General features: G+C 38.7%; 1 pseudogene; it reads right to left on the bottom strand.

The window, feature by feature from the left end:
* Nucleotides 1-18,744: 18,744 nt before the first annotated feature.
* On the bottom strand, nucleotides 18,745-19,658 carry LOC124964105 (growth arrest-specific protein 7-like; annotated as a pseudogene).
* Nucleotides 19,659-20,112: the final 454 nt, after the last annotated feature.

The raw sequence follows: 20,112 nt of genomic DNA, 5'->3' as shown, positions 1-20,112 counted from the left end.
GGAGCAGAAAATTAAGAAAAGGTACATGGAAGGATATAGGGAAGTCAGTTGTGCATTACCTGCATTGCTCTTCCTTCAAGTTCATGCAGCATATAATGGAGAAAGATAAAATCTTCAGATTGGGGAAGGAGAATGAAGTGGGAACCTTAATTTCCAAGAGACTCTAGTGTTAGGCTCACCTTCACAAACCCTAGTGTCTTGCCTGACCCCACAGACCCAAGCTTTAGTACCAGGTTGGCCATCATAGGCCCAGGCTTCATGTCTTCTCCCATGGACTCAGATTCCAGGATAGCTCCCATGATCCCTGATCTTAGACCAGCACCCATGAACCTAGGTATGTGAATGGATACTGTAGGCCTACATGCCTCGCCTTCTGACTCACTGACCCAGTCACCTGAGACTCCAGTGGTCAGCCTGTATGGACATGCTGGCAGTTGGACTGCCCCTATTCTCTGGATGAACCAACTAGTGAAGGATTTTCATTGTCGAAGTCAGTCTGTGAAGACTGGAAGAGGGGCTTGCTTCTCTAAGTGCAGACACCAACACAAACCCACAAAGATAATGAATAATTAGGAAAACATGTCACCCAAAAAGAAACAAAATAAAGCATCTATAACTGACCTTATAGAAATGGAGAACTGTGAATGACCAGATAAATAATTTTTTAAAAATCATAAAGAGATTCAGTGAACTGCAAGAGAATATGGACCATTACTTTAAATGGTGAAATAGTTCAATGGAGAAATAGAGAAACAAAACAAAACAAAACAAAACAAAAAACAAAAGCAAAAACAAAACAGCAATACCAGAGCTGAAGAACACATGACTAAACAAAATTTCCATAGAAGGCTTCAATAGAAGTTTCAATTAAGTAGAAGAAGGAGTCAGGAGGCGAAAGACAGGGCATTTGAAATTACACAGATAGAGGAACAACAAGAAAAACAAAAGACTATAGGACTTATGGTACTCTATTAAGTGAAACTATATGTGTAGGATGGAATTTCCAGTAAGAACAGAGAAAGAAAAAGGAATGAAAAGCTTATTTAAAGAAATAATGACAGAATCGTTTTTGGCCTCCACATCACCATCATTCTCTTTAAGGCCATTGCCAACTCTAGTTTGCTGAATTCCAGCCAAATGAGAAAAGGGTAAGTGATGAGGTCTCTTTAACATGGTTCCTACAAAACAGACTGCCTGAAAATCAACTGGTGAAAAAGTACCCAGGAAGAACTTGGCTACAAAAGCCCCTGGCAAGGGCTGTAGTGCTCCCTCTACTGGAAGCACAAAGAAACCTCATCATTGCAAGCCTGGCACAGTAGCTCTCTGGGAAATTAGATGTCAGAAGTCCACTGAACTGATGTGAGGGCTCCCTTTCCAGTATCTGGTGTGAGAAATTGTACAGGACTTCTAAACAGGTTGGTGCTTCTGGAGTGCAGGTGTTGGTAGTTGGCAGGAAACAAGTAAGACCTATGTGGTTGGCCTTTTTGTAGACACCGACCCGTGTGCTATGCCAAATTTTCAACAATTATGCCAAAAGATATCCAACTAGCACGCCCCATATGTGGAGAACATGCTTAAGACTTCATCATAATGGGAAACATTTTGTTTTAGTCCGCTTTTTCACTGCTGTGACTAAAGTTCCCAACCAGCACAATTGTAGAGGAGGAAAAGTTTATTTGGGGGCTCAGGGTTTCAGAGGTCTCAGTCCATGGACAGCAGGCTCCATTCCTTCGGGCTTGAGATGAGGTAGAACAACATGGCAGAAGACTATAGAAGAGGGAAGCAGCTCACGTGAAGAAAAGAAGGAGAGAGAGAGTTCTCCACTTGCCAGATACAAATATATACCCCAAGTCACACCCCAATTCCCACCTCCTCCAACCATACTTACCACTTCAGTAACCACTCAGTTAATCCCTACCAGGGGAATAATTCCCTGTTTGGGTTAAGACTCTTGCAACCCAATCATTTATCCTCTAAACCTTCTTGCATTGTCTCACATGTGAGCTTTTGGGGGACACCTTGCATCCAAACCATAACACATTTCATCCTCAAAAGCAAGATTTTTTTTTTAATCTTGGCAGTTGTGAATATTTTATATAATCTCCTGAGGTCAAAAGATACCTAAGTTTATGACTGAGATTGGAAAAATAGGGGACAGAAATCAGGTATTGGCACTATTCTATTTTCATTTATATGTGAATTTTTAATATAAATGCAGATACATAAAGCATTGAGGCAAGCCAAATTGTTTCAGCGAATTAGTTTCAACAATTCAACGTTATGGCCATTATAAATAAATCTGTTAAAAGTTTTCTGAACAATGCCAGCATTTGATTTTTTAAAAATAAGTAGATTTCTTCTTGGTAACAACTAAATGGTGTTTTAGCATTTTATTGTATAGTAGATTTCATCCATTTAATTCACTTTTTTGAGTTGTCCTACATGCAAGCACAGGCTTTTATTTTTAATTAATTTATTTTATTTTATTTTATTTTATTTTTTTACATAGGGCAATGATGTTTATTTTTTTCCTTCCCCCCACCCCTCCCACCCCTCTTTTCCCTCTATACAGTCCTTCTTTCCTTCATTCTTACCGCTCTCCTTATCCCTAACCCTAAACCTAACCCTAAACCTAATGCTAACCCCTCCCACCCCCATTATGTGTCCTCATCCGCTTATCAGCGAGATCATTCGTCCTTTAGTTTTTTGAGATTGGCTTATCTCACTTAGCTTGATATTCTCCAATTTCATCCATTTGCCTGAAAATGCCATAATTTTATTATTCTCCATTGCGGAGTAATATTCCATTGTATATATATGCCACGGTTTTTATCCATTCATCACCTGAAGGGCATCTAGGTTGGTTCCACAATCTGGCTATGGTGAATTGAGCAGCAATGAACATTGATGTGGCTGTATCTCTGGAGTATGCTGATTTTAAGTCCTTTGGGTATAGGCCAAGGAGTGGGATAGCTGGGTCAAATGGTGTTTCCATTCCAAGCTTTCTGAGGAATCTCCACACTGCTTTCCAGAGTGGCTGCACTAATTTGCAACCCCATCAGCAATGTATGAGTGTTCCTTTTTCACCACATCCTCGCCAACACCTATTGTTGCTTGTGTTCTTGATAATCGCCATTCTAATTGGGGTGAGATGAAATCTTAGGGTAGTTTTGATTTGCATTTCCCTTATTACTAGGGATGTTGAACATTTTTTCATATATCTGTTGATTACTTGTGCATCTTCTTCTGTGAAGTGTCTGTTCATTTCCTTAGCCCATTTGTTGATTGAATTATTTGTATTCTTCGTGTAGAGTTTTTTGAGTTCTTTATAGATTCTGGAAATTAGCACACTATCTGAGGTATGGTTGGCAAAGATATTCTCCCACTCTGTAGGCTCTCTCTTCACATTTCTGATAGTTTCCTTTGCTGAGAGAAAGATTTTTAGTTTGAATCTATCCCAGTTGTTGATTCTTGCTTTTATTTCTTGTGCTATGGAAGTCCTGTTAAAGAAGTCTGATCCTAAGCCAACAAGTTGAAGATTTAGACCTACTTTTTCTTCTATAAGATGCAGGGTCTCTGGTCTGATTCCAGGTCCTTGATCCATTTTGAGTTGAGTTTTGTGTAGGGTGAGAGATAGGGGTTTAATTTCATTCTATTGCATATGGTTTTCCAGTTTTCCCAGCACCATTTGTTGAAGAGGCTATCTTTTCTCCATTGCATATTTTTGGAACCTTTTTCTAGTATGAGTATGAGAAAATTGTATTTATTTGGGTTTGTGTCCATGTCCTCTATTCTGTACCATTGATCTACCTGTCTATTTTGGTACCAATACCATGCCGTTTTTGTTACTATTGCTTTGTAGTAGAGTTGAAGATCTGGTATTGCAATACCCCCTGCTTCGCTCTTGCTACTGAGGATTGCTTTAGCTATTCTAGGTTTTTATTCTTCCAGATGAATTTCATAATTGCTTGCTCTATTTCTGCAAGGTACATCATTGGGATTTTAATTGGAATTGCATTGAATCTGTATAGCACTTTAGGTAGTATAGCCATTTTGACAATATTAATTCTGCCTATCCAGGAACATGGGAGATCTTTCCATCTTCTAAGGTTTTCTTGAATTTCTTTCTTTAGTGTTCTGTAGTTCTCATTGTAGAGGTCTTTCACCTCTTTTGTTAGATTGATTCCCAAGTATTTTATTTTTTTTGAGGCTATTGTGAATGGGGTAGTTTCCTAATTTCTCTTTCTAAAGATTCATCACTTATGAATAAAAATGCATTGGATTTATGAGCATTGATCTTGTAACCTGCTACTTTACTGAATTCACTTATGAGTTCTAAAAGTTTTCTGGTGGAATTTCCAGGTTCCTCTAAATATATAATCATGTCATCAGCGAACAGGGATAGTTTGAGTTCTTCTTTTCCTATTCGTATCCCTTTAATTTCTTTGGTTTGTCTGATTGCTCTGGCTAGAGTCTCAAGGACGATGTTGAATAGAAGTGGTGAAAGAGGGCATCCCTGCCTTGTTCCAGTTTTTAGGGGGAACGCTTTCAGTTTTTCACCATTTAGAATGATATTAGTCATGGGCTTAGCATAGATGGCCTTTATAATGTTAAGGAATGTTCCCACTACCCCAATTTTTTCTAGTGTTTTCAGCATGAAGGGATGCTGTATTTTATCGAATGCTTTTTCTGCATCTATTGAAATAATCATGTGATTCTTAACTTTAAGTCTGTTGATATGGTGAATGACATTTATTGATTTCCGAATGTTGAACCAACCTTGCATCCCTGGGATAAAACCCACTTGATCGTGGTGCACTATCTTTTTAATATATATTTGTATGCGATTTGCTAAAATTTTGTTGAGAATTTTTGCGTCGATGTTCATTAAGGATATTGGTCTGAAATTTTCTTTCCTCGATGTGTCTCTGTCTGGTTTAGGTATCAGGGTGATATTGGCTTCATAGAACGAGTTTGGGAGGGTTCTCTCCTCTTCTATTTCATGGAATAGTTTGAGGAGTATTGGAATGAGCTCTTCTTTAAAGGTTTTGTAGAACTCGGCTGAGAACCCATCTCGTCCTGGACTTTTCTTTGTTGGTAGACTTTTGATGACCTCTTCTATTTCATTGCTTGAAATTGGTTTATTTAAGTTGTGTATGTCCTCCTCGTTCAGTTTAGGTAATTCATATGTCTCTAGAAATTTGTTGATGTCTTCGAGGTTTTCTGTTTTGTTGGAGTATAGATTTTCGAAATAGCTTCTAATTATGTTTTGTATTTCACTCGTGACTGTTGTGATGTTTCCTTGTTCATTCTGAATTTTAGTAATTTGAGTTTTCTCCCTCTTTCTCTTTGTTAGTGTGGCTAAGGGTTTATCAATTTTATTTATTTTTTCAAAGAACCAACTATTTATTTTGTTAATTTTTCCAATTGTTTCTTTTGTTTCGATTTCGTTGATTTCGGCTCTGATTTTAACTATTTCCTGTCTTCTACTACTTTTGGTATTGGTCTGCTCTTCTTTTTCTAGCGCTTTGAGTTGTAGTGTTAAGTCATTTATTTGTTGATTTCTACTTCTTTTTTTGAATGCGCCCCATGAAATAAATCTTGCTCTAAGTACTGCTTTCATAGTGTCCCAGAGATTTTGATATGATGTGTCTTTGTTCTCATTTACTTCTAAGAATTTTTTTATTTCCCTCCTGATGTCTTCTGTTATCCATTCATCATATAATAGTGTATTATTTAATCTCCAGGTATTGGAGAAGTTTCTGTTTTTTATTCTGTCATTTATTTCTAATTTCAATCCATTATGATCTGATAGAGTACAAGGTAGTATCTCTATCTTCTTGTATTTGCTAACAGTAGCTTTGTGGCATAAAATATGCTCTATTTTAGAGCAGGATCCATGTGCTGCTGAGAAGAAAGTGTATTCGTTCTTTGTTGGATGGTATATTCTATATATGTCAGTTAAGTCTAAGTTGTTGATTGTGTTGTTGAGATCTATAGTTTTTTTATTCATTTTTTGTTTGGACGATCTATCCAGTAGTGAGAGAGGTGTGTTAAAATCGCCTAGTATTATTGTGTTGTGGTCTATTTGATTTCTGGAATTGAGAAGGATTTGTTTGACGTATGTGGATGAGCCAATGTTCGGGGCATAGATATTTATGATTGTTATGTCTTGCTGATTTATGCTTCCCTTAAGCAGCATGTTATGTCCTTCTTTATCCCCTCTGACCAGTTTTGGTTTGAAGTCCACATTATCTGAAATGAGGATGGATACTCCAGCTTTTTTGCTGTGTCTGTGTGCATGGTATGTTTTTCCCCATCCTTTCACCCTTAGTCTCTTTCTATGAGATGAGTCTCTTGCAGGCAGCATATTGTTGGATTTTTCTTTTTAATCCAATCTGCCAGTCTGTGTCTTTTGATTGATGAATTCAGGCCATTAACATTCAGGGTTATTATTGTGATATGATTTGTATTCCCAGTCAATTGACTCATATTTGTTTTTGACATGATTTGGTTTCTCCTTTATTTGGCTATTCCTTTAGGCTAGCGCCTCCTGTTGCTGATTTGCATCGTTGTTTTTCATCTCTTCCTCATGGAACACTTTGCTGAGAATGTTCTGTAATGCTGGCTTTCTCCTTGTAAATTCCTTTAGCTTTTGTTTATCATGGAAGGATCTTATTTCATCATCAAATTTGAAGGTAAGTTTTGCTGGGTGTAAGATTCTTGGTTGGCATCCGTTTTCTTTCAGGGCTTGGTATATGTTGTTCCAGGCCCTTCTAGCTTTTAGGGTCTGGATTGAAAAATCTGCTGATATTCTTATTGGTTTCCCTCTGAATGTAATTTGAGTCTTTTCTCTCACGGCCTTTAAAATTCTGTCTTTATTTTGTATGTTAGGTATTTTCATAATAATGTGCCTTGGTGTGGGTCTGTTGTAATTTTGTATGTTTGGAGTTCTATAAGCCTCTTGTACTTGGTTTTCCATTTCATTCTTCAGATTTGGGAAACTTTCTGATATTATTTCATTGAATAGATTGTTCATTCCTTTGGTTTGTTTCTCTAAGCCTTCCTCAATCCCAATAATTCTTAAATTTGGCCTTTTCATGATATCCCATAATTCTTGTAGATTCTGTTCATGATTTCTTACCATCTTTTCTGTTTGGCCAACTTTGTTTTCAAGATTAAATAATTTGTCTTCAATGTCTGATGTTCTGTCTTCCAGGTGTTCTATCCTATTGGTTATGCTTTCTATGGAGTTTTTAACTTGGTTTATTGTTTCCTTCATTTCAAGTATTTCAGTTTGTTTTTTTTTCAGTATCTCTCTTTATTGAAATGATCTCTTGCTTCCCGTATTTGGTCTTTTAACTGTTGATTGGTGCGATCATTTAATGCCTGCATTTGCTCTTTCATCTCCTCCTTCAATGCCTGCATTTGCTCTTTCATCTCCTCATTAGCTTCCCTGATCGTTTTAATTACGTACATTCTGAACTCCCTTTCTGACATTTCTTCTGCTGTGCTGTCATTGGGTTTTATTGATGTAGTATCTAGGTTTGTTTGGGACATTTTCTTCCCTTGTTTTCTCATATTGGTCAGCTGTCAGTGGGACCCTGAGATATTGCAGTTTTCCGCTATTGGCTTATAGTGTCCCGGTAGATTTCCAGTGTATCACCTCCCAGCCTTCAGTAGCCTGATGTCTTGGAGGAATCTGATAATGCAGTGCATCCAAAGAAAGCTGCCCCTAGCCCCCTACTGGTTCCAGGGTTTGGAGCTGGCTCTGTGCGGAAAGGCTCTCACGTGGGCCTGTACCGTGCAGCTGGCCGTGTGGGAGGAGCCCACTGCCGGAGTGTGGAAGGCTACCTTGGGAAGACTCTAGCTGCCCTGCCCGGCTCCGATAAGCTACCTCTATCTGGGCCTGCCACCCAGGCCGAGCTTTACCCAGTGGGCAGACTCACCTGTGGCTCTATTTCAGTCCGAGTCTCTCAATGCCTCCCCTTCTTAACTCCTGGGTACTGGAGTGACTGGGGGTGCAGTCACCCTCTAGGCCGCCATCTTGGGTCGCCCCGTGAAGAGAGCCTGCGGCCGGAGTGGGCAGAGCCACCTGAAGAGGTCTCTGGCTGCCCTGCCCTGATCCCAGAGGCTGCTTGCGGATCGAAGCTCTCCGTTGGTTTGGGGGCTTGTGGCTGGTTCTATGTAGAAAGCCTCTCACTGGGCGGTCTGGTCCAAAAAGCTAGCCTTGAAAGGCACCTCCCACCGCAGGGGTCCAGGCTACTTGGGGAAGTCTCTGGCTGCCCTATCCTGGTCCCTGAAGCTGCTTGCGTGCCAGAGTACGCTGTTCTGCGCTGGCTCCAGGACTTGGAGCTTGTTCTGGTCAGAAAGGCTCTCACTAGCGGGCCCGCTCCGAGAACCTGGAGAAGCTGGCTGTGTGGGCGGGGCCCACCGCCGGAGTGCGCAGGACTGCCTGTGGAAGACTCTAGCTGCCCTGCCCGGCTCCGATAAGCCACCTCTATCTGGGCCTGCCACCCGGGCCGAGCTTTACCCAGTGGGCAGACTCACCCGTGGCTCTATTTCCATCCGAGTCTCTCAATGCCTCCCCTTCTTAACTCCTGGGTTCTGGAGTGACTGGGGATGCAGTCACCCTCTAGGCCGCCATCTTGGATCGCCCTTTAATTTATTTTTACAAAAAACACTCATCCCATTTAATTTCCTGTTACATGCACTAAGGAAACCAAGAACATCAGGCCATAGGATGAGGCTCTGAGATTCCAGTCCAGATCCCCTCTATGTAATTGTTTCATACATATGCACCATTGACTAGGCAGAACTACACATGCATGCACAGGAGTCTAGAGAACCATAAGGAAGGATGGGAGGAGGACTGGTCAAAAAATTGCCATCAACTGGAAACGGGGGACCTAGAGAACCCCTCTGCTGCAGGATGAACAAAGGTGAAAATTAAACCAAGTCAGAAGCCAGAGGTTGGATAGATAAAAGGGGCAAAGATGCAAGGGAAATTTGGGGAAAGTAGCTTCAGAAGGGAAAGTCTGTCTTTACTGGGAACTCAGATGGAGAGAGGTCTTGTGACTCCTGTGATATGCTGAGGCTGAAGCAATATGCCCAGCATTACCTTTGCATCCTGAACTCTCTACCAAAGTAGAGAAAGGCAAAAAAATACCCTTATCCAGCCCTGCCCATTGACACTCTTAAGGACTTTCACCACTAACCAAAAAGAAATGATATCCACCCTCCCTACAAAGTTAGGTCCTGCAGAGGACAAAGTTAGGCCAGAAAGTCTCTATAACTCTTCTTGGTGAAACCAAAGCCAAAGAAACGTATCATAATTGCCATCTCATTCTCCTCCTCAAATATCAAGGTTTCCTCAGCTCTTCTTTTCTTCTCCATCTTGTTTCTTTCTCTTGTGGACTTCAGCCTTTTCCTCCTCTTCTCTGAGCTTCTTCAACCTCTTCTCAAAATCACAATCCTTCAGCTTTCTACCATATTTTTTTCATTGACTTCAAAACGTTTCTTTACTTGATCCAGGGAGGAATGTTCCACATGCCTAGACAGGCTGGGTTTCATAGATACTCCTTTCCATTCTTGAGATCTAGGAAGTTGATGGAGTCTTCCATCACACAGTCACAGATGTGGCAGTAATACCCTGCTATCTCAGACCCTGGGGTGATCTTAGTAATGAATATTGTCTCCTAAGCTTAGATATCAAGTCCACTTTGTAGTCCCTGTGCTACAGAAGTGCAGTGGTTTTCTATCCTTCTCTCTTCACTTTTCTTTAGGGAGCTTCTCAGGGAGCTTCTCTCATTCATTGTCTTTCCCTACTTTTGGCTAAAATCCAAAATGCTGTAAAAGCAGTTCAGAGCTATAAGGCCAGATCACCTCCATAAGCTTAGTGTTTGGGTTCTCACAGCTACCTGTCTATAATGTTGTTTGTATTCTACTGTTACTGTAAGTTTGCTTTAAAATACATTATGCTATTAGAAAAAGATATAATGACAGAAAACTCCACAAATCTGGAAAGCGAGAAGAACATCCAGATCCATGAAGTCCTAAGAACCCCAAAATATATGAACCATAAACAAAACATGTGTTCCAATTAATGTAGATCTTCTAGGCATATTATAACCAGATTCTCCAATGTTAAAGACAGAATTTCATTTTTTGAAAGTCTGAATAGTATTCTGTTGTGTACATATGTATACCTCATTTTCCACTCCATTCATTCATGGATGGACCCTTAGTTTGATTCTTGTAAGTTAGTTTTTGAGAACTACGCTGCAATAAACATGGGAGTGCAGATATTTCATTTACATATTGATTTCAAATACCTTGGCTATATACCCAGAAGTGAGATTTCTGGGTTTTAAGGTAATCAATCATATTTTATTTAGTTTCTTGAGGAATCTCAATATAGTTTTACATAATAGCTATGCTAATTTCATAATGGCTGTACTAATTAAATTTTCACCAGTAGTGTACAGAGTCCTCTTTCTTTCACATTCTTATTATCAATTCGTATTTTTTATAGCTTTGATAATAGCCATTCTGACTATTATCATGTATGAGGTGATGTATCATAGTGATTTTAACTTAAATTTCCCTCATGATTAGTGAATGTTGAGAATTTTTTTTCATATATCTGTTTCCCATCTATTTTTGATAATGTGAGGAAACTGGAGGACATTATGCTAAGCAAAACAAACCATCACAGAATGAAGAACATTTGCATGTGGAAAATAAGACAACCAAACTTATAGGAACAGAAGGTTGGTTACAAGAGGCTGGGGAAAATGTGGAGTTGTTGGTCAAATGGCATGTTTCAGTTAGATGGGAGGAATAAATGGTAAGCATTTGAGGTGATTAATCTGTTAATTAGTTCATTTCAGTCATTTCACATTGGATACATATGTTACAGTGTCTCTATACCCCAAAATATATACAATTATTTATCAATATTCAATTAAAGGAAAAAAAATCAAAAAACATTTTAAAAACAGCAAGAAGAAAAGCTTCTCCTTCCATATAAGGGGAATCTTCCTTTTCCCACAAAATTATTGGTAAATGATTTTTCAGACTCTTTCCTGTTAACAGGGAGTAAACTGATAAATGCAAAATGCTGAAAACATGGCCACTCACACACCCATGTACTCACACCTACCCCCAAACAAACCTGCCAACCAAGAATACTATATCTGTCAAAGATGTCCTTCATAATTAAAGAGATATAAAGACCTCTCCAGATGAACAAAAGGTAATCACCACTACACTAACAACATGAAAACATATAGAAGTATAGAATTCATTATAAAGATAAGAATATAGTCCAATTCAGAATGTTTTAGTATTATTTTTGTAGTACAGACATCATATTAACTCTAGTATAAAAGTCAAAATAGCCATGGCTACAATAATTAGTTAATTGATATACAATATAAAAGGTGTAAAGTATGGTATCAGCAACATGAAATGTAGGGGGAGGAGAAATAAAAGAATGGAATATTTTATAGCTAATTGAAGTGAATTATCAGATTAAATTACTTTTATAACTATCAAGATGTTTTATGAAAGCCCTGTGGTAGTCAAAAAGAAAAACATCTGTAGTTGACCTACAAACAGTAAAGAAAGAGAAATCTGAAATACCACTACAAAAGATAGTCAAATAACAAAAGGAAAGCATGAAAGGAAGAAAGAAATAATGAGTCAGAAAATAATTAACAAAGTGACAATAGTGTGTTCTTATCTATGAAAAATTACTTTAAATGTAACTGCATTAAATTTTCTTTAAGAGACATCGAGTGGTTCAATGACTAGAAAAACCAAATCTAATTATATGATGCCTACAAGGGAGTCAGTTTAGCTTTAAGGACATGTAAAGTCTGAAGATAAAGAGATAGAAAGAGATATACCAGACAAATAACTCAAAGAGAGCAGAGATGGCTATCCTTATGTCAGATAAAATAGACACTAAGTTTTATTATGCAAAGAAGGTTATTGTATAATGACAAAGGGATCTAATCAATAAGAAAATATAACACTTATAAATATATGTGCACCTATCAATGGAGGATATGAACATATAAGGCAAATATTAATTGATCTGCAAGGGAGAGAGAGAGAGAGAGAGAGAATAATACAATACAGACTTTCAATAGACAGAAATCAGTAAGGAAATAGGAAACTTGAATGACAGTATAGACCAAATGAACCTAACAGACATTTACAGAAAATTCCATCGAATAGCAAGAAAATTCACATTCTTTTCAAGTGAACAAGGAACATTTTCCAGGATAGATCACATATAAGGCCACAAAACAAATGTTAACAGATTTAAAACTGATACCATATCAAGTATCTTTTCTGAGCACAATGGTATAAAACTTCATAACAGAAGAAAATTGCAATATTTGAAAATATGTGTAAGTTAAACTATATACTCCTTAACAACTGATGAGTCAAAGGAGCAGTCAAAAAGGAATTAAAAAATATCTTTAGAAATAAAATGGAAACACAACATATTCAAGCTTAGGGTATGCAACGAATCAATTATAAGAAGGAAATTTATGGTGATAAATACCTCCATTAAGAAGAAAGAAAGATTTCAAGCAAATGACCCAACTTTCCCTTAAAGGAACTAGAAAAATAAACTAAGCCCAAATTTAACAGAAGGAAAGAAATAATAAATACTAGAGAAGAAAGAAATGAATAGAAAAACAGTTGAAAAGATCAGTGAAATTGATTTATTTTGAAAAGATAAAATTGAGAGATCTTTAGCTATAAAAATGAAATGAGTGAATGAATAAATAAATAAATAAATAAATAAGACATCAAAATAGGTACCAAAATAAAAGGCTCATAGAAGATTATTATGAACAATTATATGCTGACTAACTGCATAACCTGGAAGAAATGGATTAATTTCTAGACACATACAACGTAGCAAGACTGAATCATGAAGAAATAGAAAATCTGAATACAAATAAAGGAAATTGAATCAATAAGGAAAATTCTCCCACTAAGGAAAATCCCAGAACTGAATAGCTTCACTTGTAGATTATACCACATATTTAAAAAAAAAATTAGTGCCGAGACTTCTCATACTCTTTCAAAACGATGAAGAAGAGGGAACACTTTGAAACTCAGTTTCTTAGACCATCATTGCCTTGAAACCAAAGCCAAACAAGGACACTATAAGGAAAGATTGTTATAGAATTACAGACCAATATCCCTGATGAACAGAGCTGCAAAATCTTTAAAAGATTGAGTTCAATAGCACATTAAAAGTATCACTCACCATTATCAGGTGGAATTTATTCCTGGGATGTAAAAACAGTTCAAAATATGGAAATCAATAAATGTGATACACTACATGTTTTAATCAGCTTTTTCTCTGCTGTGACTAACCAGAAAAACTTTCAGGGAGAAAAAGTTTATGTAGGGACTCAGGGTTTCAGAAGTCCTAGTCAATAGACCCTGGGCTCCATCCCTTAGGGTCGAAGTGAGGCAGAACATCATGGCAGAAGAGTATGGAGGAGGGAAGCAGCTCAAATGATGAACATAAATCAGAGTGAGAGAGACCCCACTTGCCAGATACAAAATATGTGCCCCAAAGGCATGACCCCAATGATCCACCTCCTTCAGTCACACCCTACCCACCTTCAGTTACCACTCAGTTAATCCAACCAGGGGATTAATTCACTGATTAGGTTAAGTCTCTAATAACCAAATCATGTCTCCTCTAAAGTTTCTTTCATTTTCACACACATGAGCTTTTGGGGGATACCTTACATCTAAACCATAATACCACATAACAAAAATGAAGTCTAAAAATTATATAATCAAGTGGGGTTTATTCCAGGGATGCAAGATTGGTTCAACATCTGGAAATCAATAAATATAATTTATCACATCAATAAATTTCAAGGTAAGTATCATATGACCATTTCATTAAATGCAGAAAAGCATTTGATAAAATACAGCATCTGTTCATGATTAAAACACTAGAAAAAATAGGATTAGTAGGAACATACTTCAATATTGTATTTGCTAAGCCCATGGCCAGCATCATTATAAATGGAGAAAAATTGAAAGCATTCCCTCTAAAAACTGGAACAAGACAGGGATGCCCTCTTTCACCACTTCTATTCAACATCCTTCTTGAAACTCTAGTGAGAGCAATTAGACAGACCAAAGAAATTAAAGGGATATGAATAGGAAAAGAAGAACCCCAACTATCACTGTTTGGTGATGGCATGATTCTATATTTAGAAGATCCAAAAAATTCCACCAGAAAACTTTTAGAACTCATAAATGAATTCAGTAAAGTAACAGGATATAAAATCAACTCATAAATGTAATGCATTTCTATTCATAAGTGATGAATCCTCTGAAAGAGAAATTAGGAAAATTACCCTATTCAAAAAAATAAAATACTTGGGAATCAATCTAACAAAAGAGGGGAAAGAGTTCTACAATGAAAACTGCAGAACACTAAAGAAAGAAATTAAAGAAAACTTTAGAAGATGGAAAGAGCTCCCATGTTCTTAGATAAGCAGAATTAAGATTTCAAAATGGCCATACTACAGAAAGCATTATACAGATTCAATGCAATTCTAATTAAAATCCCAATGATGCACCTCATAAAATAGAGAAAGCAATCATGAAATTTGGAAAAAATAGGAGTCCCAGAATAGCCAAATCAGTCATTAGCAGGAAGAGTGAAGCAGAAGGCATCACAATATCAGACCTTAAACTGTACTACAGAGCAATAGTAACAAAAACAGCATGGTACTGGCACTAATGGTACAGAATAGAAGACACAGAGACAAACCCACAAAAATGCAGTTATCTCGTACTAGATATAGGTGACAAAACATACGTTGGAGAAAAGATAGCCTGTTCAACAAATGATGCTGGGAAAACTGGAGATCCATATGTAGCAAAATGAAATTAAACCTCTATCTCTCACCCTGCACAAAACTCAACTCAAAATGGATCAAGGACCTAGGTATTAGACCAGATACCCTGCACTAAATAGAAGAAAAAATAGGTCCAAATCTTCATCATGTCAGCTAAGGACCAGACTTCCTTAACAAGACTACCAAAGCACAAGAAATTAAAGCAGGAATCAATAAATGGGATGGATTCAAACTAAAAAGCTTTTTCTCACAAAGGAAGCAATCAACAATGTGAAGAGAGAGCCTACAGAGTGAGAGAAAATCTTTACCACACACACTTCAGATAGAGTACTAATCTCCAGAATTTATAAAGAACTCAAAAAACTTTACACCAAGAATACAAATAACCCAATCAATAAATGGGCTAAGCAACTGAGCAGACACTTCACAGAAGATATACAAATGATCAACAGATATATAACATCTCCAGTAATTAGAGAAATGCAAATCAAAACTATCCTAAGATTTTATCTCACACCAATTAAAATGTCTATTATCAAGAATGCAAGCAACAATAAATGTTGTCGAAGATGTGGGGAAAAAGGTACACTTGTACATTGTTGATGGGATTGCAAATTGGTGCAGTCACTCTGGAAGTAGGGATATTCTTTAGAAAACTTGAAAAGGAACTGTCATTTGACCTAGCTATCCAACTCTTCAATTTATACTCAAAAGACTTACAATCAGCATACTACAGTGATGCAGTCACATCAATGTTTATTGCAGTTCAATTCACAATAGCTAGATTGTGGAACGAACCTACTTGCCCTTCAATAGATGAATGGATAAAGAAACTGTGGTATATAAACATAATGGAATATTGCTCAGCCTTAATGAAGAATAAAATTATGGCATTTGCAGGTTAATGGATGGAGTTGGAGAATATCATACTAAGCAAAATAAGCCAATCTCAAAAAACCAAAGACCAAATATTTTCTCTGATAAGTGGAGGCTGATACATAATGGGGGGAATAATGGAGGAACTTTGGATTGTGCAGGGGGAAATTATGGGAGGGGAGGGGACAGGGGTGGGAAAGATGGTGGAATGTACATGTATGATTGCAAAAATGGTGTGACTCTACATCGTGTACAACCAGAGAAATAAAAGTTGTACTCCATTTGTGTATAAGAAATTGAAATGTATTCTGCTGTCATGTATAACTAGAGCAAACAATAAAAGAAAAAAAAATCATGTGATAATTCTTTTTGGTTTGCTTTAGTATATGGGACATCTTTCTAATATAAACTATGAGAAAGCAATTCTGATTCAATGGAAGTGATGCCAAAAGATTCAAGATGAATGACATTTATTATTAGCATGTAAAACTGAGGGAAAGATCAGTGATTGTCCTTATAGAATTCTGCCCCCATAGGAGAGGTAAGGGTCATTGAAAGTCATCAATGGGAAAGATCTTCATCTTGGAAAGGTGGTCTCTAAGAGCATGGGTTTCTTGCTAGAAACTGTTCCTTGCTCATTATGTCAATTTTTTCTCCCTGCCCCCTCAGGCTGATTCTCTAGTTTAAAATGGTGGAGATCATGTTTGCTCTAGTAGAAAAAGGAAGCGACTGACTGAATCCAGTGGCAGTGCTGAAAAGATTCCCGAGTCACACTTGGCCCAGACTTCTCCAGGGAAGATAGACAGAGGGAAACGGGGTGCTGACACCAAGTGAGGGCATGGCACAGGGCTCTGGAAAGTTCAAAGGACACACCTGGATAGCAAAGAACTCCTATGGCCATGAGAGTCTGCAATGCCTGTACAAGGGACAGCAGGCCAAACCCTAACATGAATAAGCAAATGGAGTCACAAGGGGGATTGCAAAGACTTGCCCTAACCTCTTGCCCATATGGGACTCACTGAGCCCCATTAAGCTCATGGTGGGCAGCCCTGGAGAGTGGTTGTCAGGGTAACCCAGGGTTGGATAGGTCACCCTGGTAGACAGACCCCATCTGGTTTCTGATGTGAGCTGGTTCATCTCCATCCCTCAAAGCCTTCAGAGCTGAAGGAGGTCTTGCTGACTGAGAACTTTGGAAAGTTCCCTCTAGTAAGACTGGACAGGAGTGCCATGGTGAAGGTGGGGTCTCCCTTGAGAAAGCAGCTGAGGAATGGATGGATTGGGATTTCCAGAGACTTCAGAGACATTGTCTGGTCTAATAGGAACCATGATTCAATGCTCCAATTTGCAGTTAATTTGCCAAATGAGTTAGTTCCATCCTGACCTCTCTAGGCAGAGTTGGTCTGGGAAGACAGAAATCAGGCCTTCCCAAGACTCATGGGTGGCAAGGAGCACTAATTTCCAGAATATATAAAGAACACAATAAACTCTACACAAAGAATACAAATAATTCAGTCAGCAAATGGGCTAAGGAAATGAACAAACACTTCACAGAAGAAGACCTACAAGCAATCAACGGTTACATGAAAAAATGTTCAACATCTCTAGTAATAAGAGAAATGTAGACCAAAACTACCCTAAGATCCCATTTCACCCCAATTAGAATGGCGATTATCAAGAATACAAGCAACAATAGGTATTGGCAAGGATGTGGGGAAAAAGGTACACTCATACATTGCTGGTGGGGCTGCAAATTAATGCAGCCACTCTGGAAAGCAGTGTGGAGACTCCTTAGAAAACTTGGAATGGAACCACCATTTGACCCAGCTATCTCACTCCTTGACTTAAAATAATGGAGGAACCCAAAGGACTTAAAATCAGCATACTTCAGTGATTCAGACACATCAATGTTCATAGCTGCTCAGTTCACAATGGCCAGATTGTGGAACCAACCTAGATGCCCGTCAATTGATGAATGGATAAAGAAACTGTGGTATATATATATACAATGGAATATTACTCAGCCATAAAGAATGATAAAATTATGGCATTTGCAGGCAAATGGATGAAATTGAAGAATATCATGCTAAGTGAGATAAGCCAATCTCAAAAAACCAAAGGACGAATAATCTTGCTGATAAGCGGATGATGACACATAAGGGGCAGTGGGAGGGGGGTAAGAATGGTGGAAGGAGGGACCGTATAGAGGGAAAAGAGGGGTTGGAGGGTGGGAGGGAAGGAAAAAATAGAATGAATCAAACACCATTATCCTATGTAAATATATGATTACACAAATGGTATGCCTCTACTTCATGTACAAACAGAGAAACAACATGTATCCCATTTGTTTACAATAAAAATAAATTAAAAAAAAGACTCATGGGGACAAAAAGTGGCCAAGAAAATCCAGATTTGGGCTCTCAGAATGCAATGAGAAAATATAGAGGGAGGACTGTAAAGGATTCTAGGTATAGGCTGAGCTGATGGCACTTTTTGTCCATGATTCTGAACATGATATTGCCTTGGAGGCAGAGATGGCCTTCCCCTGATCTTCCAAAGTCCTGGAGATAAAGGGACTAGCTGGACAGTGGGCCTTGGGGCATCCAAGGACACAAGTGTGTGATGGCCAACCCTATGGAACTCAGCAGGGTCCACAAAGTTACAGCCTCAGTTTGTTCTCAGAGCAACAAGAATGGCATGGGATTTGGGGGGCTTTAGTCTCATAGAAAAGAGTAGGACTGCAGGTCTGTCTTCTTGGCCTGGAAATATAGGGGATCCCCCAACTGGGTCATCCAGATCACCCTTCTGGAATTACCAGCTCTCTCCTCTCTCCTCAGTGGACAGGAGAGTGGGTGGGAGGGCAGCATAATCCAGTGGGAGCCACTATCTCCTCTCCAAGAGACACCCAGATCCTTTCATGGGCAGGTCCCCCTGGGACCCTACAGGTTGTCTAGATCTCCATGTCCACAGGGCAGATGTTGCCCGTTTTGTGCTCTCTGACCCACAGCTGTCTTTGGCTGGGTCCACTTTTTGAAGTAGTTGGTTCACAGGCTCAATTGTGCTTTGGCTGAACATGTTTGTCTCCGTTGCAGCTGTGCAGCTGTGTGTATTGGCACAGATGTTGCTGGATCATCTCTACCCTCTCCACTTCCAGTTATTTCAGCTCCAAAGTAGTGGTCACCATCTCTTCAAACCAGTTGGACTGGGACTGGTTGTAGAGGTTCACATTGCACATGAGGTCATTGCCAGCCTGTGTGGACTTCCTTCATGCCTTCTTGATGTCCTCCTCCATCTTGTTGCTCAGCTTGATCTCCAGCTGTTAGGTCCTCATCTCCAGGTCTCTCTATTACTCTGTGAGGGTTTTCTGGGGCATCTCCACTGATCAGAGCAACTGGCATGTTGCTTGCTGAGGTCATTAATATGGTAGTCACACTCTTTCATGTCTTTTTTGAAGTTCTCACAAAAGTTCATTAGAGGCTTCTCTACATCACTGTGAAGCTTGGCAGTGGAGAACTTGAGATGAACTTCTGCTTCATCTACCAGGCTCTTCTTCACCTGAGCCCATGCTTCTGCCAGGGAGCCTTCCTCCTGTGCAGCCAAGGAGTTCTGAGAGAGCTTAGTCAAGTTCTGTGCATATTCTTCTTTAATCTTTATCCTCTCTTGGAAAAATTCAGATGTTTCTCTCTGCATTTGTTTGTCTTTCATTTGCTTTTGGAGCAGTGGTTCGAACCCAGCCACAGTGCCATTGTCTTGGGGATCCTTCTTATCATTCCAGAAGCAGCCACAGTAGCCCCACTCCATTGGCGTCAGCAGCTACTGTTCAGGCATTGTGTCTTGGTGAGGAAACAGCACACAATCTATCATCTTCTCTATGTGGTTAACTTTATTTTCAAGATTATATATTTTGTCTTCATTTTCTGAGGGTCTGTCATCCAAGTGGTCTCATCTGTTGTTACTTTCCATTGCATTTTTAATTTGAGTTATTGATTCCTTCAATTCAAGGATTTCTGCTTGATTTCTTTTCAGGTTCTCTATCGCTTTATTGAAGTGATCTTTCACCTCCTGAATTTATCTCTGATTTCACTCCTTACATCGCAAAGCAGTTTTACTATATACATTCTGAACTCCTTCTCTGACATTTCTTCTACTATGTTGTCTATGGATTCTATAATTAGAGCATCTTGATTTGTTTGGAGTGCTTTATTCCCTTGTTTTTTTTTTTATGTTGTTTTGTGTGTATTTCCATCTAGCTGTGTGGATCTGAGGCAGTACAGTTTCTACCCTGTAGACTTACAGCGTCTCTGAAGATTTTCCAGAT

This window comes from Sciurus carolinensis, chromosome 14 (genome assembly GCF_902686445.1).
Source record: "Sciurus carolinensis chromosome 14, mSciCar1.2, whole genome shotgun sequence".
NCBI lineage: Eukaryota > Metazoa > Chordata > Mammalia > Rodentia > Sciuridae > Sciurus > Sciurus carolinensis.
The sequence above is the reverse complement of the archived record's forward strand: the minus strand, read 5'-3'. Positions and strand labels throughout refer to the sequence as shown.